Source organism: Ovis aries, chromosome 18 (genome assembly GCF_016772045.2).
Source record: "Ovis aries strain OAR_USU_Benz2616 breed Rambouillet chromosome 18, ARS-UI_Ramb_v3.0, whole genome shotgun sequence".
In the NCBI taxonomy this organism is placed as follows: Eukaryota; Metazoa; Chordata; class Mammalia; order Artiodactyla; family Bovidae; genus Ovis; species Ovis aries.
Genome location: NC_056071.1, coordinates 30476868 through 30504449, shown reverse-complemented (window position 1 = coordinate 30504449; position 27582 = coordinate 30476868). Strand labels below are relative to the sequence as shown.

The 27582-nt window shown below is 52.7% G+C and overlaps 1 long non-coding RNA gene across 1 annotated transcript in view; it reads right to left on the bottom strand.

The window, feature by feature from the left end:
* LOC132658118 (uncharacterized) overlaps positions 1–25752 on the bottom strand; it is a 30253-nt gene extending 4501 nt beyond the window's left edge. The window contains exons 1-2 of the long non-coding RNA XR_009597238.1: positions 24400–25752; positions 146–4568 (exon numbers count right to left, since the gene is read on the bottom strand). This is a non-coding gene — a long non-coding RNA (uncharacterized LOC132658118). The remainder of the gene's footprint in view (positions 1–145; positions 4569–24399) is intronic.
* Positions 25753–27582: the final 1830 nt, after the last annotated feature.

Below are 27582 nucleotides of genomic sequence, written 5' to 3'. Positions count from 1 at the left end.
TGCGTCTGTATTTTCTTACCACTAAAGCACCATCCATGCCAGGCACAAGTATATGCTCAAGAAACATGTGTTGGATGAGTAAATGGTGAGCAGGTGGTTCGAACCTCCTCACTGATTCTTCACAACCCCATGGACTGCAGCCTACCAGGCTCCTCCGTTCATGGGATTTTCCAGGCAAGAGTACTGGAGTGGGTTGCCATTGCCTTCTCCGAAGCAGGAGAGTGGGCACCCTTAAGCAAAGGGAGTCAGGCAGAGGAGGAGCCTGGGTCTGATGAACGAAGGACCTGGCCTAACCTGGATTAGAGTGGGGGGAGCAGTGATAAGAGCCCCTTCAAGTCGTCCTGAAGGGAATGGGGAAGGCTGGCCTATGGGTCCTTGGGCCTGGGCAGAGGCGTGTGCATGTGTGGAAAGAGGGCTATATGTTCTAGTTGTTGCATGGGAAGGGGGCGGGGGTGGGCCTCGTTGCTGCAGATTTGTATTCCTGCCGACTTTTATTTCAAGCCTTGTTTATTTCTCCTTAAAACGTGGCTGCTATGCCAAGAGTTGTAGTTGAATTAGCTGCGAGTGTGTAATTTTGCAGCTATTACCCGGGTGTTTCTGTGACTTGGGTAATAACGAGGGAAATATAAACAAACAGCAGCAAACACAGTTTAGCAAGGAAGCCTCTGAGCTCCATGTTTCAGTTTCGAGGTGGAACCAGTCTTATCCCTTCCCTGGCCCCCTTCCAAATACCCTCTGAGCATGTCAGGCTCAGGGACCAGGGACTAGGAAGCCTGAGGGTCCCAGAATCCACTTCCCCTTGCCCCACCCCACACCCCAGGTAAACAGATCCATCCCCAGAGGCACAGTGCCCCCCAATAACCAAGGCCTCCTCTTATTCCTCCTGCACAAAAGCAAACAAAGGCCTGGCCTAATTATGGGATATTTCCCTTCTCTGGTGGCTAATGGCACCACAGCCTATGTGACATTTCGCTCTCGTTCCCCTATTATTCTTGCTTATTATCTGGCTGCTGCCTGCCGGAGGCTCTGGGCTGCGGCTGGCACTCATGCCCACCCCCACCCATCCCTCCTTCTCTTGAGCTCTGTCCCTTTTCCCCTCCCTCACAGCCCTCCTCCATCTCCCAAGAAGGACGAAGCTTGTTCCTGATCCTCGAGGCTCCCTCTGAGGGAACTGGGAGGCAGCGGAAGTCTGGGCTGGGCTGGGGATTTCTCCAGGCTCCTTGAGGTGGACGGCCCTCAGGACACCTGTGTCTTCCCTCAGCTCAGCTGTTGCCTCGGAGGCCTCCCCTGTGTCCCAGCCGCCTCTCTGGTACCAAGTTTCCCTCTGTATCACAAAGGCGGGTCTTAATCCCCTAAGGATCTTCCTGCTCTCCTATTTGAAGGTAAATACCTGAGGGGGTGAGGAGTCTGTGGTGAATGACCGAGTGATGGAGGGATATGCAGGGGTGTGAGTTTGCTGGAGGAGAGGGTGGACTTGGGTTGGGGCAGAAGTGGAGAAGCTGGAGAATCCTCAATTTCAACAAGCAGCTGGGCCTCAATTTCAACAAACTCAGTCACTGAAAACACCAACTTTTGGTGTGTGTGTATTTTTTTCCCCCAAGTAATCTTCACTTTTAAAAAAAATGCAAGAAAGAAAACAAATATAAAACTCCTCCCTGTCTTCCTTAGAGGCAACCCTTATGAATAGCTTGCTGTATATCACTGCTGATTTTTCCCTAGGTGAATCTATTCTATGTATTTTACACACAGACTTTAAAAAACAAAACAAAACAAAACCAAAAATGGGGTCGTGGCATAAATATTGACAAGTCATTTGCTTTTTTCCCTCACCAATATATCATGGACGTCATCCAGGTCAGTATATATGGATCGACCTCATTTCTTAATGGCCACAGGGTGTCCCATTGTAAGGCCGAACCACCATTTATACTTCCAGCCTCGCATCAATGGGCATCTGGGTGGCCTCCAGTTTCGGGCTGTATCTGTTCTTTAGTACTGTAAATAATGGCCACCTGACAACCCCAAAGCTGAGCTGTGCTCATGAGTCTGAGTCAGTTGGGCAGCCCTGGTCTGGGCCAGGCAAGGCTGATTCCCAAGAGTCCACTCAGGCATCTGCAGTCAGCTGGAGGGTCACCCAGGGGCTGGCTGGTCCAGGATGGCCTCGCCTGAGATGATTTTCTTCTCTTCCATGTGGTCTCTCATCCTGCAGCAAACTAGGCTAGACTTGTCCTCGTGTTGGTAGCAGGCGTCCAGGAGAACAAGTGGGAGGATGCAAGGGCTCCTGAGGCCAGCACTTGGAGCTGGCACATGGTCACTTCCACCATATTCCATTGGCCAAATCTAGTCAGAGGCCAGTCCCGATTCAAGGGGTTGAGAAATCAATTCCATCTCTTGCTGGAAAGAGCTGCAAAGTGACTTTGGGAAAGGATACAGGAAAGTGTGGGGCATTGGGGCCAGTTTTGTAATCGGTCTACCAGAGGCTGTTCCAAGCAATTCTGTGATGACACCTTTGTACCTCCTTCTCTGCTCCATCGGGCTGGTATTTCCTGCAAATGCCAAATGGTGGTAGGGTTCTCACATTTTTCAGGGAGAGCATTAGTAACTGCAAAGTTGCCCTCCAAAAGGTTGTGCCAATGTCTACTCCCACCAGCTTTCAAGGTAGATAAATTGGAAGAGAGATGGAGAACATTTACAGACTCTTTCTGTTCCTATGGATTCACTACAAGGTCTGTTACTGACATTTGTCAACCTCTGAATTTCAGGGCAAAATAAATAATAATGATTATTGTAGAAGACTTCTGAGTCTTCTAAGACTTCCATAGACTTCTAAGACTTCTTTAGACTAAGAAGTCTTCTAAGACTTCTATAACAGCACCTGACCAGGTAGTAATCCCACTCCCCTGCCTCTAGCCCCAGCAGCCTAGCCTTTCCCAATCTCAAGCCTTATATTAAGGTCTTTAATCTGTATTGAGTAATGTTTATGTATAGAACTTCATTCTTTTGTGTATGGATATTTCAGTTGTCCCAACATCAATTCTTGAGAAGACTATTATTTCCCCCATTGAGTTGTCTTGGTTCCTCTGTTGAAAATCTATTGACTATAAATGTGAGGCTTTGTTTTTGAGCTCTCATTTCTATTCCATTAATCTATATGTCTGTTCTTATGCCAGTACCACAAAGTATTGATTACTCTAGCTTTATAGTGAATTTTGACATTGGGATGTATGAGTCTGCCAACTTTGTTCTTTTTCAAGATTATTTTGGCTATTCTAGATCCCTTGCATTTTGAAAATAGACATATTTAAACAGACAATTTTTAGAGCAATTTTAGAGTCACAGCAAAATAGACATTTCCCATATAACCCCTGCCCTCGCATATGCACATCCTCCCCCCGGGATCAACATCTCACACCAGAGAAGTACATTTACTACAGCTGAGGAACCTACACTGGCGCATCATCATCAATCAGAGTCCGCAGTTTACACTGGGGTTTACTCTTGCTGTCTTACATTCTATAGGTTTAGATAAATGTATAATGACCTGTATCCACCATTACAGCATCGTACAGAGTGGTTCACTACTCTAAAATCCATTGTGCTTCACCTACTCATCCCTTCCTCCCTCCAACCGCTAAAATTCATTGATATTTTTTGCTGTTGTCTCCATGTGCTTAGCCATACGGTATGACTCTTGGCAACCCCATGGACTGTAGCCCACCAGGCTCTTCTGTTCATGGGGATTCTCCAGGCAAGAAGAGCAGAGTGGGTTGCCATGTCCTCCTCCAGGTGATCTTCCCAGCCCAGGGATCGAACCCAGCTCTCCCACATTGCAGGCGGATTCTTTACTGTCTGAGCCACCAGGGAAGCCCTGTTGTCTCCATATTTTTGCCTTTTCCTAATTGCCATGTTAGGACTGACTCATGGGAAAAGTCCCTGATGCTGGGAAAGATTGAGGGCAGAAGGAGAAGAGGGCATCAGAGGGTGAGATAGCTGGATGGCATCACTGATGCAATGGACATGAACTTGGGCAAATTTCAGGAGATGGCGAGGGACAGAGAGGCCTGGCATGCTGCAGTCCATGGAGTAACAAAGAGTGGGACACGACCGGGCCACTGAACGGCAACAATTGTCGTACAGTTGGAGTTATACGGTATGTAGCTTTTTCAGATTAGCTTCTCTCACTCAGTAATATTCATTTTAATTTCCTCCATGTCTTTTCATAGCTTGATAGCTCATTTCTTTTTAGCCTTGAGTAATATATTCCGTTATCTGAATCTACCACGGTTTGTTTATCCATTTCCCTACTGACTAACATCTCGGTTGATTACACCTTTTGGCATTTATGAATAAAGCTGATATAAACCTTGGTGTGAGAGTTTCCATGTGGATGTAAGTTTTCAACTCCTCAGGGTAAATACCGAGGAGCATAGTTGCTGGATCGTACGGCAAGACTATGCTTCTGGTAAGAAACTGCCAAGTTGTCTTTCGAAGTGGCTGTACTATTTTGCACTCCCACCAGCAGTCCTTTGCATTTTTCAGGTAAATTTTAGGATCAGTTGGTCCAATTTCTGCAGAAAAAAAAAAAAAAGCCAACTGAGATTTTGATATGGATTTATTGAATCTATACATCAATTTAAGGAGTACCGCAACCATAATAATATTAAGGCTACCAATCCATGAACATTGGATGTCATCCTGTTTACTTTAGTCTTTAGTTTCTTTCAGAAATATTTTTTAGTTTTGAGGGTACAAATCTCATACCTCCTGGGTTAAATTTATTCCTAAGTATATTATTCTTTTTGATGCTATTGTAAACGAAACTGCTTTCTTAATTTCATTTTTCACTGCTATGTATAGGACTACATTTGATTTTTGTATATCGATCTTATACCCTGTGCTCTTCATTGTTTAGCCTAACATTTCCCAAATGTAACCCACCAGGGGAACTCTTGTTTCAAGTAACATTGATCAAAGTCTCCCAGGACTAATATTCCTCAGGACACTTTTGGGAAACATGAACAGGCCTTCATAATTACTTTGTATTTTCCCCAGTGACCCACGTGGCTGCAATATATGCTTTCAGGCCTTTGTTCATGCTGTACCCCCTACATGCAGCATCCTCACCACTTGGAAAGCTCCTGCGTCTACTTCTGAAGCCCACTCAATCTCTCCTGCTCCTTCCTAGATGCCCACCTCCTCTCTGTACCTTTGTACCACCAGAGACCACCATTCCATACGCTGCCTGGCCCTTGCCTGTTTACACATCTTTCCGGCTCTGGGGCTCTTCGTGCTTTAAGCCCTAGGCTCAGAGCAGGCGGTAGTGTGTCTATGGCATGCAAAGGTGCCTGAAGGGATGACAAGAGGTGAGAGGCAGGTAGAGAGCCCCCGTCTGCTCCCTCTCCGTTCTGTCCCTCAGCCGATTCCTCTCCCATGCTCTATGGTTTGCTCTCAACCCTCATTCTGGGTCTAGTACAAACCTGGTTCTGCTCCTGCCCAGTTCAGCGCTCTTGTTTAAATCCATACTCAAGGCCAAGTATCCAGTTGCCATTTGATCTGATGTCACCTGTCCTTCCAGCCAGAAGAAGGAACTTAACTGAGAGGGCTCAAGAGGCTTACTCTCCTGTGACTAGCAGTCACAGACCTGGGGGATTTGGTTCTGTGAGCCTGCCCAGCCCCAAGGGTCTAAAGGGACACAAAGGGCATGGAAAGCATCTCCCTCGTCCACCAGAGAGAAGTGGAGTTCAGTGGGCACCGAAGTTAGAAGCCCTAAGACACAGGGGACAGTAATGTGCAGGCCACACACCTGGGACACAACTCTCGTGGGCTATGTGTGCCAAATCCCCTCTCAGAGCTGGTTTAGGAACCAGCCTGGTGCATGCTGTCACTTCATTTTGTCTGACTCTTTGCAGCCCCATGAACTGTAGCCTGCCAGACTCCTCTGCCTGGAATGTTTCCAGGCAAGAATACTGGAGTGGGTTGCCACTCCAGATCCTCCAGGGGATCTTCCTTACCCAAAGACTGAAAGTGTGTCTCTCATGTCTCCTGCATTGGCAGGCGCGCTCTTTACCACTAGCGCCACCTGGGAAGTCCTGGGAATGAGCCTGGGGAGGACATCAGCCCATCGGGGCATTGACCATCCCTTCCTCTCCAGCCAGGCCAGGCTCTTCCCTGCTCCTCCCCACTTCAATCCTATTCCTCCTTCTAGGACCCTTCTGCCAGAGCCTGTCCTGATGAGCCTTCCCCAGACACACAGGCCCTCTGTCTGGCCTGGCCCATGAGATTCTGGAAGACAGAGCTCAGCTCTTTGCAGCCTCCCTTCAATCCTGGCCTCTATGCTAGCACCCTGGACTATTTAGGGGTTATTGGTGGGACTGAATTCGCACACCAGTGATGAGAGACATGATTTATTTTAGAGTGTGCTCCCTGTGTGTCAGACAGGAAAGTCTTTATGCTCATCATCTCCATAACCATATGAGGTTGGTACCACTTTTATCCCCATTTTGCAGGAGGAGCAATGGAGGCTCAGCCCTTGGCAGTCATCTGCCCAAGATCTCAGCCATGACTCAGTTATGGAGTGCTTGTTCTCAACCCCTGGACCACACAGCCTTGGGACAGCCTATTGTAATCCCAGGATGCACTGGGCTAGCTTGAGAGGTCATGAAGTACTGCTTCTGGGAGGCCACCTAGCAGGAGGGATCAGAGGACCAATTGGGTGAGACAATCTTTAAGTCCCCCTGCCCTTGAACCCTTATGATCCTGGCATACAGTGGGTGCTCAATAAATACTGACCAGTGAAAAACAGCATCAATGAAACCTGAAGGGCTGAAGCTACGTGGTCTGAAGCCTGCAATGCAGATGTGGGGTCCAGCGGTGCCTGGAGGTTGGGGTGCTGACCCGGGCAGCCTGTGCCTTTGCTGACCTTTTTGGGAAGGACACCGGCTGGCTGAGCGAGCTTCCCCAGTCCTGCTCCGACAGATGGGCCCCAGCCAGCCAGCTGGGGAGTCTGGCAGCCACCGAGGCTGGCCTCACTATCTATGCTGGCTCCTTGGGAAGGGAGCCCTTATCAGTGAACACTTGCTTCTGAAAGCCCTAATTGTCAAGCATGGGTCCATCAAAGGGGCTGAAAGGCAAGCCACCCCCAGCCTGCTTCTCCCCAGCAGCACGGCTGGCTCCCCACAACGGCCGGCTGGCGGGTGTATATTTTAAAATATCTAAATGCAGCTGAAAATAAAAATTATTTACACTCCCCAACCAAGCTGGCAGGCCGCTTTAAAGTGTGCGCTGACGGTGTCTCTCCCTCCTCGTCTCTCCCTTGCTGATAAAGGGCCATAAACAAGGCTGACACATTTATAATAACCTTTTTCTTCCTCTCCTTCCTCCCTCTCCTGGGCTCCCATCTTGGCCTCTCACTCACACGCTATGAGGTATAATTTTTTATTATTCTGCCATTAGCAGAGAATAGAGAGTTTGATGGTGGGGTGGTGGGGGGGGGGGAATAAAACGTCAAATCATTTAGAAAGAGAGGGCAAAAAAACAAGCTGGCAACTTCTATTTTTCCACGTCAACAGCGGCTGTTGGGATGTCACCGTCACATCCAAGGCTTGGAAATTTATTTTTCCGTATCTTCCTCATCTCTGTTTTATTTCCCATTTGCCTTCTCAGGGGTCAGAGCCAGGTCCTCTGGGGCTGACTGGGTTTTTCCACCAGGTTGCTGATGGAGCCTGGGCCCAAGTGGTAGACGGCACGAACCTCCCGGATGTGGACACAGAGGCGCTGCCGCGTCTCTGCCCCGGAGGCCCAGGCATGTCTGGTTAGCAGGTGTGGGCGCTGCAGTCTGCAAGCATCTGTTTCTAGGAGGAAGAGCGAGGGCAGCCAGGGGTCTTTGGAACGGCTCAGCCTTATGAGCATGGAGGGGAGAGGCTGTGGGCAGAGACTGGAGGTGCTAATGGCACAAAGCTGGGAGTCCCAGGAGCCGGTACCAAGGCTGTGCACAGCTGGAGTTAAAAGGTCTATAGGTCCCTATAGACCTACCCAGTAGCACCTTGGCACCAATAAGAATCAGGCCCTGGGCACAGGATGTGCCTTCCCAGGGGAGGTGTGGGCAGAAGGGTATGGTGGGCATCCCCTTGGTGGGAAGTTAGGGGGTTGTAGGCTATGGTGTTGAGCAAAGAATGTAAGAGGAGTGTGAGTACAGGTGAGAAACCCCAGAATCTGTCCAAGCTTATGGTCCTCCCTGGGCAGAGGAAAGTTATTCCCTTTGTGGTGACCGGCAAACACCTGCAGACTGGTGGAGTGGGATGACTGGGGGAGCTGGTGTTCCATATTCAAGGGGCCTCTCCAAAGAATCTAGATTAAGGTGGTCATAGAGAACCCATGGTGGCTCAGTGGTAAAGAATCCACCTGGCAATGCAGGCGATGCAAGAGACGTGGATATGATCCCTGGGTTGGGAAGATCCTGGAGGAGGAAATGGCAACCGGCTACAGTCTTCTTGCCTGGGAAATCCCATGGACAGAGGAGCCTGGCATATTGCAGCCCATAGGGTGGCAAAGAGTCAGACCTGACTGAGCACGCATAGAGAAGCCATGGGTTCTTCAGAACCAGTTGCTACACTGAAGATGTTTCCTGATGGTCCTAGAACTGGGACCATGAGCCAAGCCCTCTTGTTCAGATAGATGCTGGCCAGGAGGATATGCTCCCCACCTGGACTGAAATCTACCCTGGATCCAGCTGCACTCCATTTGCCGCCGGTAAAGCAGGGCCCGTCAGGCACTGGTGGAGATGGGGCTGCCTTGCAAAGTGTGCCCTCTCTGGGATGTGACAGTGGAGGCGAGAAGGCTGGCTCTCTCAGGAGGAGTTCCCCAAACCTGGCAATCAGAAGGGATGCCCAAGGCCACCACCGCTCTCATCAAGACCTGCTCCACACCACAAGCTCTGGGGGTCCCGGGGCTCCTGGAGGAACATAGTGCATTGGGGCCACCAAGAAGAGGGCAGGGAGTGTTCAGGGTCCTCGCCTCACAGCTCCAGTCCATCACAGATGTGTATCTTTATTATGACAACGTTACGACTGATGGCAAGAAAATATCTGGAGGAAGGGAGCCTGCTGCTATTTCTTACAAAAGCATCCTATGACCTAACGATGGTGCAGACAGTATGCCAGCCTGGGAAACAGTGAACCAAGGGCAGAGGTGGGACTCAGAGATGTCCAGGGACTGTAAAGGGAGCGTGCCTAGCTTTTACTGGAATGAAAGGGCCAGCTGGGGCTGGAGGGGCAGGCCTTGCACATAGCACAGAACCTCTCATGACCGATAGACATGTGTGCACACACACACTGGCCCAGGTGAGATGTCTAACTAAGGTGGCTGCAGAGAGGTGTGAAGTGGCCAGTGGGCACAGAGCCTGCCCTTTTCCTGCAGGACACAACTGTCCCTCTGTTGCAAGACTGGCCCACTCCCACTCAGCCCTTCATGGGGCTTAAGGTTCCAGGAAGCAGCCAGTGATCAACTTGTTATTTGGTTGGATGGCATCACTGACTCCATGGACATGAGTTTAAGCAAACTCAGGGAGATAGTGAAGGACAGGGAAGCTTGGTGTGCTGCAGTCCATGGGGTCACAAAGAGTCAGACACAACTTAGTGACTGAAAAAGAACAACAGCAACAAGAACAACTTGTCATCAGACCCTGCCCTCTGGACCTCTGCCCATTCCCTGGACAGATGAAGGCCCCAGTGGTGGGTTGGCTTCCCAGGGCACTGGAGATGGAGAATGTGACACTGTGTGGTCTTTCCCATTCCCTGGGTGGCCACAGGGAGGAGACGTGGCCACAGGGAGGAGACTCTTTCTCCCCTGTCCCCCTCCTCCACCATCTCTGTACAGCATCCTTTCTTCTCACCATCAAAGGGACATCTGTCTCTCTGTGGGAGGGAGCGACCAGCATCCTCAGAACACACTCTGGGCTTTGATGTCCAGATCAGCCAACTTGGCCAGGCCAGCAGCAGCCCCTCCTCCCTGGCTCCACTGCCCCAGGGCCCTTCCAGCATCTCTCCCCCCACCCCCCGCACCCCTGTACCTCCGCTGTCTCCTCAGAGCTCCTCCATCTCCCTTCTGTCTGCATCTGCCCAGCTCTGCCCCCGCCTCAGTTCTGGGCCCAGGACCTCCACCTCTGCCTGGCCTCTTGATCTGAATGGGGGTTCCCAGCATGCTCTGGCCTGGTGGTCTCATGCCCCAAGGGCTGCCCCTTGCCCTTGCCCAAGACCCCCACTGGACCCCAGCTCGTGCTTGAGTGTATGAATGTGTATGGAGTATCTGCTGGCCTCCCACCTCCAAGACAGAGAGACCCTCAAAGTCAGGGCCTGGTTCTTCTTCCTCCTTAGCCGGGTACCAGCAGTATAAGGCTTTGTTTGTTTTCTTGCTGTGAACCAGGCAAAGCAAGCCAGGGCCAGGCGCCAGTGAATGACTAAATGGTGAAGAACCTTACAAAGTCTTAGAAGCTACCGGAGCAGGTAGAAGATAGGGGATGGAACCCTTGACAGCTCAGGATGGGACCCCTGGGATGCAGTCCAGGCCCGAGGGCCACAGGAACTTACCACATGCATATAGACATTTACAGGCTCACGCAGATACACAGAAATACACACGGCGCCCGTGCATGCTCATATATGCATGTCACACATGGAGCAGCGGCACACGCTCTTCACACACACAGAGACACACCGCACACACCACGCACACACACAGCCCTGGCTGCCCTTCAGGTACAAACTGCAGGGCCTGCACCTCCTCGCTTTGCCTACAAGCCCCTCCCCACCCATGAGCCATAAGGCCAAGAGAGACCCCTCACCCCACTTCACTCTACCTCCTCTGGTTTGCTCCCCAGCTGGTCCTGAGTCAGCAGCCCCTCCCATTCCAATGCACCCCTCTGCTCCAGGCCACCCTGCCTGCCTATGCGGACTCCTCTTCTCAAGGCCCAAGAAGCACAGTAGACAGGGGCAGAGCATGGGGGATGGTGGGGCAGGGAGATGAACAGGGATATTATTTCCATTTCACAGACCAGTGAGGATCCAGCCGGGCAGATGGATCTTCTGTTCGTACTCATTGCAGACCAGCCTTCTTTCAACTGAAGGGAAAACCCGGGATCCCTGAATCCAGACCCTCTCCAGGGTGCAGATGCAGTCCTTGGGGGCTGGAGAGGATCAGAAAAGGCAGAGATGGAGAGTGAGGCTCCTCCACGAGGAGGTAACAGCTTGAGCCAAGGCTAGCAGGCGGGAAAGTGCAGGTTACAAATGACACCTGCAATCCTTCACCTTGCACACACGAGGAGTGGAGGGAAAAGGTTTGGAAAGGCTGGCTGGAACTTTGGCCTGGGGTCCTGGGGCCAAGCTGAGGAGAGGGACCCCCTCCTGGCCTTTCTGACATCCTAGGCCTTCAGGAGAGAATCCAGCTAAAAACCTGACAACCCCACCCTTCCCCCACCACCACCAAGGCTTCAGAGTCAAGGCAGTAGGAGCCTTTTAGAGCAGAGGAGGGTGGGCTGCTCCTGATGGATGTTCCCAGGTGCTGTCTGGGACCCTGCGGTTGCCCTGCAGGTATGGCCCAAGCAGATGACCCTCCTGAGAAGGGTGGCAGTTCCCAGTTACCACATGCTTTTGCTCAGGGACATCTATGAACTGGGTTTGATTTTATTATTTGAGGCTTGGTCATCAGCCATCCACAATTCACTTTTTCAATGACAAATGTGACTTAGGAGGGTCGCTGGAATGAGCACAGGAGATAAGATGGGTCTGGCTCTCTGGCTTGCCCACAGACTAGTTGTGAACCCAAGGTGGTGTCCAGGAGGGGTGTGTCGGCCCTTCTGGATCCTCATTGGCTGAGATCGCTTGTGCAGCTGGGGCGGGGGGCAGGGGTGGTCCTAAGTCAGACGACTCCAAGGAACAGGTTGGTCAGAGGATGCTTTGGGACTCCAGGCCTGTATGTTTTATGTTTTGTATATCGTTTCTTTGTTATCATTGATGTTTTATTTGTTCCCCTTGTCAGCATCTGACAACATCCAGGTCAGGGGATCCTGCAGATGAAATGCTCCAAGCACAGTATTTTATCCTACAGTGAGCTGAACTGTTGGCACATTTATGTTGCTACTCCACACACGCATTGACACGTGTGTGCGTGTACAGGCATCTGTGTGGGAGAAGGAGGCAAGGCATGGCCAGCCCCCTGCTCCTGCTCTGTCCTCACTGATAAAAGACTCCAGGAGAGGAGGAGGAGCCAGAAAGGAGCGGCCTAGGAGGAGATCAGTGAACAAGGCAGGTGGAAGGAGCAAGGTAAGGGGCTCAGCTGCAGCCAGCAAAGCCTCAGAGGCAGCAGGGCTGAGCCGAATCCTGAGGGAGGAAGTGTGGGTGTGCCCTCTGGCAGCCAGAGTCTGGGCCAGGACTCACATGACCTCATGCCCTCTCGGGGCCTTGGGCCCCTTTTCTGAGGATAAGGCAGGCAGTGGTGTGGCCCTAGAACTCCAGCCTTAGAGGCCCCAGATTGCGTGGCAGGCCGTGCTGGCTCCCCCGTGTGGCAGGAGCTCCTGGGCTCTGAGAACGGGCCTCTGTCAGACAGGCAGGTAGTTGGGGGGTGGGGGGGCACGGCAGGGGGGTAGTGCCCAGGCTGACTGGGCAGCAAATGAGGCAGGGAGGCCATAAATCCCCTTTTAGGAAACCAGCCCCTCCCAGCTCTGACAGCCACTTAATTTAACCACTGCTGTCACAACAGCTTTGTGGGCCTGCTTGCCTGGGCTCATGGGATTTATGGCCCCAGAGAGACCTTCTTATGTTTCAGGCACTGACTGAATGCCTAGCCCCACCCCCAGCCATGGCCAGACCCAGGGTCAGAGCAAGAAACCCTGCCAGCAAGGGTGCTGAAGGCAACAGCATCCTCTCCCTGGGCACTCTCAGCCTCCTACTCCACTCTCAGACAAGTCCCTCCTGCTAGTGAACAAGACCGAGGGTCTCATAGACAGGGGTACAGATGGAAGGTTCTGCCAAGTTCCTGTCCCTGAATCCAGGGGAGTCTTTCCCCACCTGCTCTGAGGATACTCAGTGGGCCCTTTTGTGCCCCACCCCCTTGCCTGCCTATGCCTCTTCACTTTAATAGGGGCCTCCTAGGGAGCATCTCCTGCCCACACCAGGTCAGTGGGCAGGGTGTTCATTGACTGCGCCACAGGCCTGGGTCCCAGGTCTGCCTCCTTTAGCATCCAAATGAAGTTCCTCCAGGTCTGGTAAGCAGCCTGGATTACCTGAGTAATCTCTGTGCTTTGTGGCTCTGCGGCTGCTTCTAAATGAGGTGTGATGATGTCTCCTGACCTTGGGAGCTACCCCAGAGAAAACAGGAATACTGATACCTTGCTCCTCTCCCCTGAGTCCACACAGACTCCTTACGGGGTTCCCTGCTCACCTCAAGGAGCCACAGGACATTCTCTGGTGTTTCTGCTGCTGGTCTGAATCCCAGATGAATGAGATCCCTTACAGCCAGTACCAGCCACAAGGCCAGGCCATACAGACCTTCTACATTGGAACCAAGCAAGCCTGAGTTTAAATCCCAGCCCTGTCAATTCCTTGCTAAGTGACCTTGTGCAAGGTGCTTGACCTCTCTGAGCCTGTTTTCTCACTTGTGAAATGGTGATGTATAGGACTGCTGGGGGATTCTGTAAGGTTGTTGTTTAGTCGCTAAGTCATGTCTGACTCTTTGCAATCCCATGGACTACAGCACATCAGACTTCCCTGTCCTTCACTGGATCCCAGAGTTTGCTCAAATGTATGTCCATTTAGCTGATGATGCCATCCAACCATCTCATCCTCTGTCACCCCTCTTCTCCTGCCCTCAATCTTTCCCAGCATCAGGGTTTTTCCAATGAGTCAGTTCTTTGCATCAGGTGGCCAAAGTACTGGAGCTTCAGCTTTAGCATCAGTCCTTCCAGTGAATATTCAGGACTGATTTCCTCTAGGATTGATTGGTTTGGTCTCCTTGCTGTCCAAGGGGTGCTCAGGAGTCTTCTCCAGAACCATAGTTCAAAAGCATCAATTCTGCAGCATTTGCAGCCCAGGGTTGTCTGATCACAGGTGCTAGTGAACATCGCTCCCTTCTATGTCTGACGGAGCTGCTGGGTGGGCTGCTTCTCAGTGGAGGGAGACCTAGGCCAGGGGAAGCAGCCATGCCTCAGCCCTACTTTCCTCCTGGAGCAAGTGTGGCAGGATGGGCTTTGCCATTTGCTTTCTAGGGGCAGCCCTCCCAGCTTGGGTGGAAGACCCAGGAAGGGCTAGGGCTGTGCTGGCCAACAGTTCCCCTCTTAGACCTGGTTGGGTTGGGTCAGGGCCTTCTTCCAGGAAGCCGAGCTCCTGCTGGCCTCTTGTTGTCCACCCTCCCACCAAGCTCAGAAGCTTGGCCTGTCAAGGCTGACATAGACGACTGGGGTGGCATGACTTCCTGATACTGCGAAGGCCACTCCATCCAGCTTTCTCTGGCTCTGGGCCCTGACCCCTACAATCCCAAGTCAACCCAAGAACTTGAGTCAGCAGGGCCGTCGGAGACCTTGCAGCCCCATGCCTGTCTCATGGATGGGAAGCTGAGGCCCGCAGCAATCCTCCTTGGGTCTGACACCAGTGCAGCCTGGTCACGTCTGCTGCCCAGGCTTGCTGGCTGCCCCACCAGAGGCTGAGCCCGGTAGGGACCTGGGATCCCTTTCAGCCACTTCTCCATCTGTCAGGTAGACTTTCCCTATGTGCCCAGCCCTGGGTAAGCCGCTGAGGGAGCCAGAGCAGGGCGTGGGCAGAGTCCCGTCCCGGACTCCAGTGAGGCGGGCGGCCTCCACCCCCAGGGCAGCCTGAGGAGCACAGCCAGGCCTGGGCCACCGTCGGGCTGGAGGAGCCAGAGGACGGGCGCCCGCGTTCAGCCTCCTGGAAGAGTCAGAGAGACAAACGGGATCGGAGGAGCAAGGAGTCCACAGCTGGAGGGAGGCCTGGTGTTTTTCATGTGGAGCCTCCCACGGTTGGGAAGCAAAAGGTACTGGCTCCATTTCACAGATGAAGCCACTGAGATCTGCAAGGGTGAGTAGCTTACTCAAAGTCACACAGCGGGGGACAGGAGCTGCAGGAAGGAGCAGAAATGAGGCAGGGGACTTGCCCTCCCTGCTTTCACAGCACAGGGCCTAAGACCTTTGGGAGTGATTCGGGGTGATAATAAGGCCCCTGGCGGGTGGCTGGCCTCCACCCCAACAGCTCTAGGAGGCCAAGAAGGAGGGGCCACCCAGCCCCTCTAATAGATTTCTCTTTGATCATGTTTTTGTGACCTTTGTAAGAGGCAATTTAAATTCTAATTGTCCTGTGCATACCAGAGGAATCAATTAGAGACAAGAGGAGCTAACTGTGCAGCGGGGAGGTGGGAGTGGGCGGAGGGTAAGTTCAGGGGAGGAGGGACAGGGTGGGGACAGGTGCCCCATGCTCCCAAGGTCTGCCATGCAGCCTCCAGCCTCTCCTCCCAGTCTGAGGTGGAGGTGTTTGTGGTCCATAGTAAGGTAGGAGACTCCACGGGGCCAGGGTAGAGAGCTGAGTGAGAGGCCCCCAGGCCCACAGGCCACTGCCCTCCTAGGCCCCTAGGCCCACCCACGGCCCAATGTGCAGCTCTGCTTTCCTAGGAAGCTGTCACCCACCCCAGCAGCACCTCCCTTCCACCCCCTCTGCCAACCCTGCTCACCCTCACGGAGCCAGGGCTGAGCCTCCCAGCCAGCTATGTGTTCTGTCCTGAGCCCTATGTAGCCTGCCTGGGTCTATCCTGGTTGGGAACTGGAAATGTGAACCCTGAAGGGGGCAGTTGTTATTCAGTTGCCCAGTCATGTCCAACTCTTTGTGATGCTATGGACTGCAGCACACCAGGCTTCCCTGTCCTTTACCATCTCCCGGAGCTCGCTCAAATTCGTGTCCATTGAGTTGGCGATGCCATCCAACCATCTCGTCCTCTGTCATCCTCTTCTCATGCCTTCAATCTTTCCCAGCATCAGGGTCTTTTCCAGTGAGTCGACCTCACCCTGAACCAGCACTGCTGTGCGTATACACACCTGGGCACACACCCACCACAGAACTCTCTGGAAAGTGTGATGTTCAGAGCTGGGTGTTGGGGGTTGGGTGGTCTCCCCCCTGCTCTCCTATGCAGGAGCAAAGCTTCGTTCAGTCCAGAGTGTTTACTGAACAGAGTTCCTCAGCCTGGCCTTCAAGGCCCTCGCTTATGACACCTCTTGGACCCCTCAGCCAGGCAGTACCCTTGGACCCTGGGTCCCTAGAGCTCGGTCATACCTCCACTCATACTTTTCTCTAGTGCAGAAAAGCCTCAGGCTTCTCCAGTCCCATCCTTTCGGAGCCTCAGAGTTATCTATAAGATGGGGGTGATAAATGTTACATAGTTATATACGATCCTCTTATGAGGCTGAAATGAGACAGTGCCTGTAAAGTCCCAGAACAGCTCCTGGTACACAATAGTTGCTCAATAAATGGTATTTGTTACAAACATCCACCAATCCCCCGGTAAATTTACCTGGTCTTCTTTCCCCCAGTGGAGCCCACACACATGGGTTAGGATGGTCTCTGCCCAGGTCGTGGAGCCCCCAGAGGGCAGGCTTATGGCACTTTCCTCCCTGGGTCACCCATGCCCAGGGCAGAGTAAACACCAGTTGTCACTGACTGTGCTGGTCCCTCAGGGCCGGAATACAAGCCTCCCTCGAGCGCTGTGATCTTGTCACAGTGTCAGCCAAGTATGCACCAGCAGGCAAAATGAGCACAACAACCAACCAAATATAGGGCCTACCCACCGCCAGGCACCAAGCACTTAACAGGAATTAATTCATGTTAATCCTTAGAACCCTTACCCTAGGTGTTGCTCAGTTGCTCAGTTGTGTCCAACTCTCTGCAACCCCATGGACTGCAGCACACCAGGCCTCCCGGTCCCTCACCATCTCCAGGAGCTTGCTCAGACTCATGTCCATTGAATCAGTGATGCCATCCAACCATCTCATCCTCTGTCGTCCCCTTCTCCTCCTGCCCCTCAATCTTGCCCAGCATCAGGGTCTTTTCCAATGAGTCACCTCTCCCTATCAGGTGGCGAAAGTATTGGGGGTAAGTGCTATTATCATCTCCATTTTACAGATGAGGAGACTGAGGCCCAGAGAGGTGAGGTAACTTGCCTCTAACTACACAGCTGGGGTGAGCAGCCCCGAGATTTGAATTCCAGGCAGTCAGATTCTACAGCTAAGGACCCATCAACCACACTGGATGCACCAAGGGAACATAATGTTCCATCTGTGGGATGTGGACCAAGGGGAGCTCAGTGGGTCACAGGACAGTGAGAAGAAAAACGGCAACACAGCTGGGATGAGAAACTCCTCTCAAGGCTACTCTGTCCCTCAGGACCCAGAGAGCCCTGTGGCAACTGGAGAGCTCCAGGGACCTCTGAGGCTCCTGAGAGCACAGTGGTTCCTGTGAGAATGCTGCTAGTGGCTCCTGGAAGGTGACTTTAGATCTTTCAACTTCAGCTGTCCCACCAAAATGTTCCAGTATTCACACATAAGCCATGAACCCCAACAAAGCTGAGCTTTCCTGGGCCTGCACAGTGGACCTGGTTTATTTTGCTTTCATTACTAGAGGCCCCGCCATTTTTGGAGTACTGAACTCTTTCTCCTTTGCTTCCATCCTTGGGGACAGAAGGGGCAACTGGAACAAGAGGAGGACAGTAAACTTGCTCCCTCAGACCAACCAGGGTCTGCATGTGACCAGGGCCACAGCTCCTTGTGTGAAGGTCCAGGCCTTCTGTATCACCAGGGTCCGTGTGTGACAAGGTCAGGGCTCCCTGTGTGACTAGGGTCAGGACATGGGTGTGAGGAGGGCTGGGCTCTGACTGTGAGGAGGCTCAGGGGTCACCCCACGAGGAGGGTCAGGGCTCGGAGTGTGACCAGGATCACAGCGCCTTGTGTGGGGAAGGTCTGGGCTCAGCAAGTGACAAGGGTCCCGGCTTTATGTACGAGGAGAATCTGGGCTCACTTTGTGAGGATGGTCGGGGCTCAGTGTGTTTCCACGGTCAGGCTCTATGTGAGCCCAGATTTAGGGATGGGTGTGTAACCCTGGTCAGGACTCCATGTGTGCAGGGCTCTGTCTGTTTCCAGGCTTGGGGCTCGGTGTGTGGCCAGGCTGGGGGCTCCGTCCGAGGAGGTTCATGGCTCAGTATGTTTTCAGAATCCAGCTCAGTGTGACCAGGCTGGGGGCTTAGTGTGTGACCAGGGTTGGGGCTCAAAACGTGAGGAGGTCAAGGCTCAGTTACTGACCAAGGTGGAGGCTTTACAGCTGACCAGGGTCGAGGCACAGTCTGTTTCCAGGCTCGGGGCTCCGAGGGGTGGAACTCAGTATGTGACTGGGGTCAGATTCAGTCAGGAGTCTCTCATTCTCAAATACACTTCCCTTTCCGTGTTTGATAAGGCTGGGCGTGTGACCTGGCTCCTGGATTTCTCTGGGCAGATCAGGTATGGATGCCAGGCTCCTAATGCCCCCGTGGCTTGGATGGAGCGTTGCCTTTCCCCCCCAGCCTCCTGGCTGTCGTGCCTACAGTACCAGGCAGGGTAGGGCACCTTGGCTCCTGCTCTGCTCCTCCGATTGTTTCCCACCTTTATTCAGGCTGGCAGCCTTTGTTCCCCGCGGCCCTAGGAGTGGAGAGGCAGGAGGGAGCTGCAAGGCAGGGAGGTGGAGGACCAAGAGGCTCCTTAGGGATCTGGAGAAGAAATATTTATTTAGTCAGGAAGCTGTCAAGGTCTAGGACTAGGAATCCATGACAGTTTCTGGTCCCAGACCTGCCCCTGCCTCGCCATGCGATGCTGGGCTTCTTCCCTGTCACATCTGAGCCCCCAAACCCCCACTGTGATCAGAAAGAGGAGGCTAAACTGGCTGGCCCCAGAGACCTTCCTGCTGCATATTCTGAGAGGTGAGGGGCAGGGATGGTCAGCACTGCTGCTCAGGTGGGGAGGGAGCTGGGAGCCAGACAGGGCGGGAGATGGTGGGCACCAGGCATGGCTGCCCGTGTTCTAGCCCTGCTGTCTGCGAGGACAAGGCTGTGAAATGTAAGTAAAACCCAAGGCTAATTTCCTCGGTCAGAAGGAGGAGGCACTGCAGCGTTTTCAAACCCTAATTGAACCCGCTCGGGCAGTGTAACACCAAAATCAGTTCCAAGATCAATATTGCTATTCATTTAGAAGTGTAACGAGGTTAGAGAGGTGAGCAAAGGAAATAATTAACTCATTTGCAGCCTTTTTAAACAGAAACAGTCATTTTAATCTCCAGGGTAATTAGCTATGCTCTGTCCATCAATCATGACCGAGGCCATTATTTTAAGTATTTGATTAATCAAGAGGGAGGGGATTAAGGCAGACCCCTGCCCGTCATATAGCCCCTCCTGGTCAGGGGTGACCCCTGAGTAAGTATGAGGACTCCTTCTCAGAGGGCAGGGCCCACCACACCTGCGGGTCCCCTGTTGAGGCAGATTGAGTCGGTGAGATGGCAGCTCCGTCTCCGGTCAGCCTGAAGCAAGAGGACAAGCCCCACCCTGGACTTGGAAGTGCTGGGAGCCAGGAGGCCCAGGTTCTGATCTAGACACTGCCTTGACTTGCTGAGTGACCCCTCCAACATGACCCTTCCACCTCCTGGGCCTTAGCTCCTATCTCCCTCTGTCTTGGGTTGGGTTGGAGGCCAGAAACTCACTGGTTCCAAGTGCCCAGGGACCTCTGGCCACTGGGGGGCAGCAGAGCCCCAGGGACCCCTGAGCCCAAGGGCTGGGCTGTCCAGAAGTGGGAGGCAGCTGAGCCGGAGCTCTTCCCTTTGGCACCCTGGGTTCTGGCTGATGTTGACGGAGAAGTCTGGTCTACTAGCCACACCCCAGGCCTCATGGCAGCCTGAAGATGCAGGTCTTTGTGATTATTCTCCCCATTTAGCAGATGAGGAACTGAGGCCTCAGAAAAGGTCAGGACCAACCCAGGACCACACAGAGAGGATTTGGCCCTCACACCCAGGGCCTGAAACTCAAAGGGGACACAGCGAGGGGAGAGGAGGACAAAGAGGACCCAGACTATTCTCTCTCTTGTTCTAACAGTCCTGACTTACACACCCTCACCAGTCAAAAGGATCCTCCAAGACCACCGGCCTGTCCTGCCCACATTACAGATGAGGGAAACTGAGGCCCAGAGAGAGGTAGGAGCTCTCAGGAGGAAGATGGTGACCACTCTGTGGGGGAAAGAGCTGTAAGATAGCCAAGCACAGGGCTCGGGAGCCTAGCAGAGTTACTGAGTTAAGTCTAGGCTATCAGGGCAGGCTTCCTGAAAGAGGTGACCTTTGAGCAGAATTGGAGTAAAAGGCAGATAAGAGCACCTCCAGGCAGGGAGAGAAGAGTGAGAAGAGTCTGAGTAGGTGGCAAATTTGGCAGGGCTGGAGCCCAGGTTAAACAGGCTACAGCAGGACACTGGGGCGGTGATAAGGGGCCAGGCCTAGCGTCAACTGTGAGCACGAGCGGAGGAGTCTGGAAGGGAGGCTGCACACTGGGGACTCTGAGGGTGGGGGTGGTTATGTGCACACTGCCCTGCGCACTGCTCAGCTGTGCTGAGCACTGGGCGTGCCTATGGGTGGACAGTACACCCAAGAAGCTCACTTTGGTACTGTCCTCACTCTCGAGGGTCCAGCTGAGAGAGATGGAGCCTCTGGGACGGCTGGATGGGGGGAGTGGGCCTGTTACTAAAGGGTTGTGGGGTTGGGGAAAAGACAATGAGGATAAAAAGGACAGTGAGAGGCGATAGGGGCCAGGACCTCACTGACTTCCTTCTCAAGCCGGCACAAGTCAGCGTCGTGGGACCCTCACTGCCCTACACCATACCATCGCTATCATCATGGGAGAAACCTCTTCTTGCATGTCCTCAACTCTGGGAAGCTCACCACCTCAGACAGCTCTGAGAGGGAGAAATTATCTTTGGCTCTTAAGTCTACTCTATTCTGTATAACTGTTAGCTCTGTACCTAGGATGCCCTGAGAGTTCTGCCTGAGGGTCTTCTCAGGACATCCCCTGGCTCCTGGGGTCTCAGTACCCAGTCCCTCAAGCAGACAGAGAGTACTGCCTGTGGTCATCTGTCAGTTAGCAACCCAGAGAGGCCAGGGGGATAGGCTGCATTGCTCAGCTGGCCCGGGATTTGAGGGGAGCCTTCCAGCCCTTGGCACTGTCCCCACAGGTTGGGGGAGGGAAGAAGGATGAAAATGGGGAAGCAGAAAGAGGAGAAGGAAAAGAGGGGAGAAAGGAGGACCGGGATGAGACCAGGAGCTTGGTTGCTAGGGACAACAGCAAGGCATTCAGAGATGAAACCAGATGCAGAGGAGGGTGGCAGGAAGAGAGGAGCTGGGGTCCGGATGGCACATCCAGGGCTTGGGGGTAAGTGCTGCCCAGGCAGCAAGGACCCCAGGAGGCCCAGGTGTGTGGAGGCCCCTGGTGGAGGTTCCTCAGTGGCTGCTCTCACCTCAACCCACCCGGAGGCAGGCATTCGGGGTGGAAGCCAGGGTGGGGAGGGCTGGGCCTGCCATATTTGTAATCTCCCCACACTTGCTTTCACTCTTGGGGCCACAGTTTGTCTGGGACTCCAGAGTTCAAGCAGTCACCGAGGCTGGGGCTGGAGCAGGGCTGGGCAGGAATGCGTAATACAGCATTGCAGCCTTGCCCAGGGCCCCTGGGACCCGCTGGGGCACCAGCCTGCCCTCGCCTCCTCCCTGACTCTAACCAGGGGAGGAACAGCTGCAGAAAAAGTACAAGCGGAAGGCTCCAGACTTCTGAGGCTTCGGGATACTCTCAGCCCCTCTAGGGGCTTCATGTTCTGTGTTTATAAAATGAGGCAAATAACCTTGCCCTTAAATGTGTTTATACATTTAAACACATTTATAGTTGAGTCTATATACATATGAACATTCCTTGTTAAAATTTGCTGTTTCTGTTGTTTAGTCACCCAGTCGTGTCTGACTCTTTGTAACCCCGTGGACTTAGTAGCCCACCAAGCTCCTCTGTCCATGGAATTTCCCAGGCAAGAATACCAGAGTGGGTTGCCATCTCCTTCTCCAGAGAATCTTCTGGACCCAGGGGTCAAACCCACATCTCCTGCATTGCATGCAGATTCTCTACCATGGAGCCACCAGGGCATACACATGTGAATATCCCTTGTTAAGATAAGAAATAAATGGAGAAAAATTGATAAAAGGAAGGGAAGTCACATTTACATTGCATTTTACTCTGTGCCACGGAGGAATTTATATTCCCATTTTCCAGATCAATAAACCAAGGCTCAGAGAGACCTGGTTAGTGAGAGTACTGGGAACTAAACATAAAACTGTGAGACTCCAAAGCCCTCCCCACCTCTCACTGTTGCTCCCACCAGGACCTCTCTGACGCCACCATTAGGGTAACGCCCCAGGCCAAAACTATCTCTTTTCATGTCTGGTCTCCAAACTCCAGCTTCCACAGTGTCAGCCACTGCTCACCCTACCTTGCCTCCTCTCCCTAATCTGCCTGCAGGGTAAAGCACGCCCCTCCCTCAGATTGGAGGCCCCAGCCCACCATCCAGTACAATCAACTCCCCGTGTCCCTGCCACAGCCCCACATCCTGGTCTGTTTACTTCCTGTTTGCTCCTGTTACTACTACTATTACATAACAAGCCACCCCAAGATATAGTGGTGTAAACCACTGACTATTTCATTATGTTCAAGGATTCTGTAGGTCAGACATTCAGACGGGGTAGGGAAGGGACAGCTTATATCTGGTCTGGGTGGTCTGGGGCCTCAACGGCTGCGGGTGACAATATCTGGGGTCTGGAATCATCCAGAGGCTCAGCAACTCACATGTCTGACAATCGATACTGACTGGGCTGGGAGCTAGGCTGAGGCTATTGACCGCAACACCCACATGGGGCCCATTCACATGGCCTGGGCATCTTCATAGCACAGTGGCCTCAGTCCCAGTAAGACTTCTGACACGATAGCTTGGAGCTCCAAGAGTGAATGTCCCAGCAAACACAGTGGCAGCTGTATTGCATCTTAACCCACCCTCAGAAGTCCCAGTGTGACTTCTGCTGTACTCTATTGGTCAGAGCAGTCACCAGCCTGCCTAGGTTTAAGAGGAGGGACACAGACCCCTGACCCCAGGAACAGGTGGCCAGGTCACACTGCAGAAGAGCCTGTGGGGTGGGGGAGATGGTGTGGCCATCTTCAGAAAATACAAGTGGCCCCATTGCCTCTCTGTCATCGCTGCCATGAGGTCCCTTCCTCCCTGAGCCTGGTCTTCTCGGTGTCCAGCTACTGCTTTCTCTTCTCCAGAAACCCCACCTAGACTGGCAGCTACAGCTCCCACATCCTGAGGATGGAGCCACAGCTGCACGTTTGCCTCCAAAGGGGCATCTGGTCTCCCTGGCTCTTCCCTGGTTCTCCGGCTCCTTCTCTTCTCTTGGCCACGAACTCGCCCATGTTTTCCAGGGTGAGTTCCAACATCATCTTCTGAGGATGCTCCTGGGACCTCAGCTCCCCAATAGGACCTGCATTCACGTCTTTTTGCTAACGACCACTCCTTTTATTTCCAGCTCCAGCTTTCCCCCAGAGGACCAGGTGCCCTCACCTACCTACCAATTGCAGGGTCTTGACCTTCCCTTACACTCAATACGGCCCAAGCTGATCTCCCCAAGATCCCCTCCTCCCCCACAAAGGGCAGCCCAGATACCTGTCCCTCAAGCCAGAAATCCCTCTCCCTGGGACCCTCAGCCAATCCAAATCCAGGTCCTCTCAGCTTAACTCCCAGGCCAGCAACTGCTCTCCACGGGACTCTTCCCTGAATGCTGGTACCTGCCTCCTCCCTGAGTGTTCCTGGCCTCCACGTTCGATCCCCTCCAGGACACTCCCCAAGCAAGCTCTTCCAACATGAAAAACTGACCTTGCTACTTCCCACTGAAAACTCTTCCCAGGCTTCCCAAACGTTCAGGACCAAATCCCAGGTCCTTTCCAACACATGCAGGCTTCAGCAGCTGTTTGAATTCTTCCCTCCTCTCCAGTTTCAGCCATCACCACCCGCCTTCCTCCTCACACCTGTGTTTGGGGTGCCGGTCCCCTGGACCCACTGCATTATGCTTCCTGGCCTTTACAAAGCTGCTCCCTGGAACTGGAATATCTCTCCGTGGCCCTAACCTAGGGAAGATCTGTTTACCCTCACAGTGCTGTCCAACAGAACTTTCTGTGAGGAAGGAAATATCCTGTCTCTGCACTGTCCAATATAGTAGCCACTTGAACCTGGCCAGTGCTAAGGAGAAAACATTTTAAAATTGTGTTTACCTTCAGTTAGGGCTTCCCAGCTGGTGCAGCGATTAAAAAACCCACTTGCCAATGCAGGAGATGAAAGAGACGTAGTTTTGGTCCTGGGTTGGGAAGATCCCCTGGAGCAGGAAAGGACAACCCACTCCAGTATTCTTGCCTGGAAAATTCCATGGACAGAGGAGCCTAGCGGGCTATAATCCATGATGCTGTGAAGAGTCAGACATGACTGTGCTCACATGCATGAGCCTTAAGCTAATGAAATACACAGGCCGCACGTGGCCAGTGGCTATCATTGGTTAGTGCTGCTTAAAGGTGTCACCTCTTTCAGGAAGTGCTCCCTGACCTCCCAAGCTTGTACTGCATGCCCGTCTACTCCTGTGATGCTCTGCTCTCTTAAGTGTTGGTCTCTTTATCCCTCTGCCTGACCTGTGAGTTCCTTGAGGAGCTGCATCTTATTCATCATGGTATTTCCAACTCCTGGCTTTTACCTCTTACTCAATAACTGCAGAGTAAATGAATTTTCTAGATCCAGATCTGGGCAGAGGATAGACCTTACATAAAGACCAAATCCAAAATGAGTCTGCTGTAGATCCCGGGTAAATGAGAGTGTGTATGGGTGTGTAAGTTTGCACGCAGGCGTGGGTGTAGCCCCACCTGACCTTGGCAGGACCTGGGCAGGCTCTCAGCCAGCGGGGGATGGTTATCTCATACACAGATGCTGGTGTGCTGGGCTGGACAGGAAGTGTGCCTCTGAATTGGCCTTTGTGAAAATCAAACCCTGTTTTCATCCTTGTTTCTAAGATGCTTCATCTGCATTGCAGATGAATCTTTGGGGAGTTGAAACAGAAAAGCTTCCAGTTTTCTGTGTGGGACCACCTGCACTCTCAGCTCTTTATTCTATAAACAAGGCCCTTGCAGGCACAGGGGAATTTGCCATTTAAATGATCCTTCACCTCCTGAGTCCAAGATTTGTTTCTTGGTTTATGGGGCTCTTGTTCAAGTTTTGATATTGGATTTTCTTCAGAAGGAGCCCTGGGCTTCCATTTTTTTCCCACACGCCACTCCCTTCCCATCTATTCCACCCTTCTCTAGAACCATCCACACCTCTGGCTGGGATGGGTTCTCCTACCTCACCACGCCAGAGTCAGGTTCTGAGCTAAAGAGAGGAAACAGGCATGGTTCCTGCTGTTTAAGAGTTTGCTAGCAAAAGAGGGAGCTAGTTGTCTTTCTCTTCTGCCCTCAATTCCCTACAATCTCCTTTAAAAGGCAGAACTTCAGAAATCTGGCCCTGGACAAGTTCTCAGAAGCCTGATCTCTTGCCTCCATTGTACCGACTGAGAGACTGAGGTCTGGGGAATGGGCTGGACTTGGCCACAGAGGAACAGAGGGAAGGGGACCATGAGTCCTTAGGCATCCCTGGCCTGGCATTCTGGCTGAATCCCCCCACCACCCCTCCCCCCACAACCATTTTCCTCCACCTGGGCTGCCACAATGGAGCTCCATGCCTCTCTCTCCTTGGCACAGGCTGCTGATGAACTGCCCCAGTTGTGGCTGTGCTCTCCAAGGAGGACACTTATTTAAAAAGTAGTGGGAGACCTCACCCTTTACAAAGCAGTAAACAGTTCCCCAACAAGGAGCACAGTAATTACCAAACCAGGCAGTGGGTGCCTCTATGACTGTTTTTGTGTTATGAGTCTCTTAAAACGGCAATGAAAGGGCATGTCAAGATCTTGCAGCCTGCAGTGGGACCCCCACAGAGGAGTGAGATGCAGCTATGGCAGCAAAGTGCATGACTCAGCCAGAGCTTTCTGGAAAACTGAAGGGCTGGCGGTAGGTTAGGCAGAGGGCGTCAGTCACTGTTTCTGTGGCTGGGATGAGTCCCTCCCACGCTCCATGCCCTCTAAGTCCCTCTTTGCCTTGGGGTGGGGAGAGGGACAGACTGCCCGTGCCCTATGTAAGATGTAAAAGGTGCCCAGGGTCCTCTTATCCTGCAACGGGCCCCTCACCTGTGAGGCAAGCCCCAGTCCCTGAAGGCTCCGGCTGCCGCAAGGAGACCTTCTTGCTCCAGAGGGCTCTGCTAGCTCTGTCCCCAAATTAGTCCTCCCCTGCATGGCCCTATGGGCTTCCCAGGTGGCGCTAGTGGTAAAGAATCTGCCCGCCAGTGCAAGAGCTGCTGGAGACACGGGTTCAGTCTCTGGGTTGGGAAGATCCCCTGCAGAAGGAAATGGCAACCCACTCCAGTATTCTTGTGGGGATAACCCCATGGACAGAAGAGACTGGCGGGCTGCAGTCCATGGGGTCGCAAAGAGTCAGACACAACTGAGCGTGCACACACACTTGGCCCTGCCTTCCTTAAACACTGAGAAGCCAAAATCAGAATGCTAGCGAAGCTCAAGAAAGGGTCAAAAGGGGCCAGTGGCTTCATCTGCTTTAACAATGAGAGCACTGGATGAGGCATTTTCCAGTCCCCGTCAGATATCAGGAAGGGTCTCCCAGCACCCAGACACACAGTGTGGCACCAGAACAGAGATCCGTGAAAAGCACGCTTGGGAAACCAACTGGGCAGGAATTAAAGGCTCTGGGAAGTTATACAAGAAAGCCTCTGTTTAGCATGGTGTTTCTCAAGCTTACCTGACCACACTCGTTTTCAGGGTATCACCTTTGAGTAAGTTGAAAGTTACATTTGCCTGCCCGTAACAGAGACTCAAGCATAATGGCCTGAATAAATTAGTTGTGTCTTTCACTGCTCCATAACTGGAGGCTGGCAGTCCAGGGTCGGTACGGTGGTTCCACATGTCATCAGTGTCCCGGGCTCCTTCTCTTTTTGATTTCTTCCTCAGCACTGCTTCTATCTTCCATGTCACCTCAGGGTTCAACGTGGCTGCTGGTCTCCCTTGTGTATGCATTCCAGGCAGGAAGCAAGGAGGAGGGAAGAGAGGAATCTGCATGCTCTTTATCCATGTCTCTATAACAGAACTTTCCCAGGAGTCCCACTCCACAGTTCTCCTTCCTCATATCTCATTGACCTCTTCTGACTGCAAGGGAAGCTAGGACGTGTAGTCTTTTAGGTAGATACACTGGCCCCTGGAAGAGAAAAAGCAGACTGTTACTAGAGCAAAAAGGGGAAATGAGTACTGGGTAGACAAATGCAGTCTTCTCACTACTGTGTGTTTCTGTGTGCTAGGAACCAGTCGGAGTCTG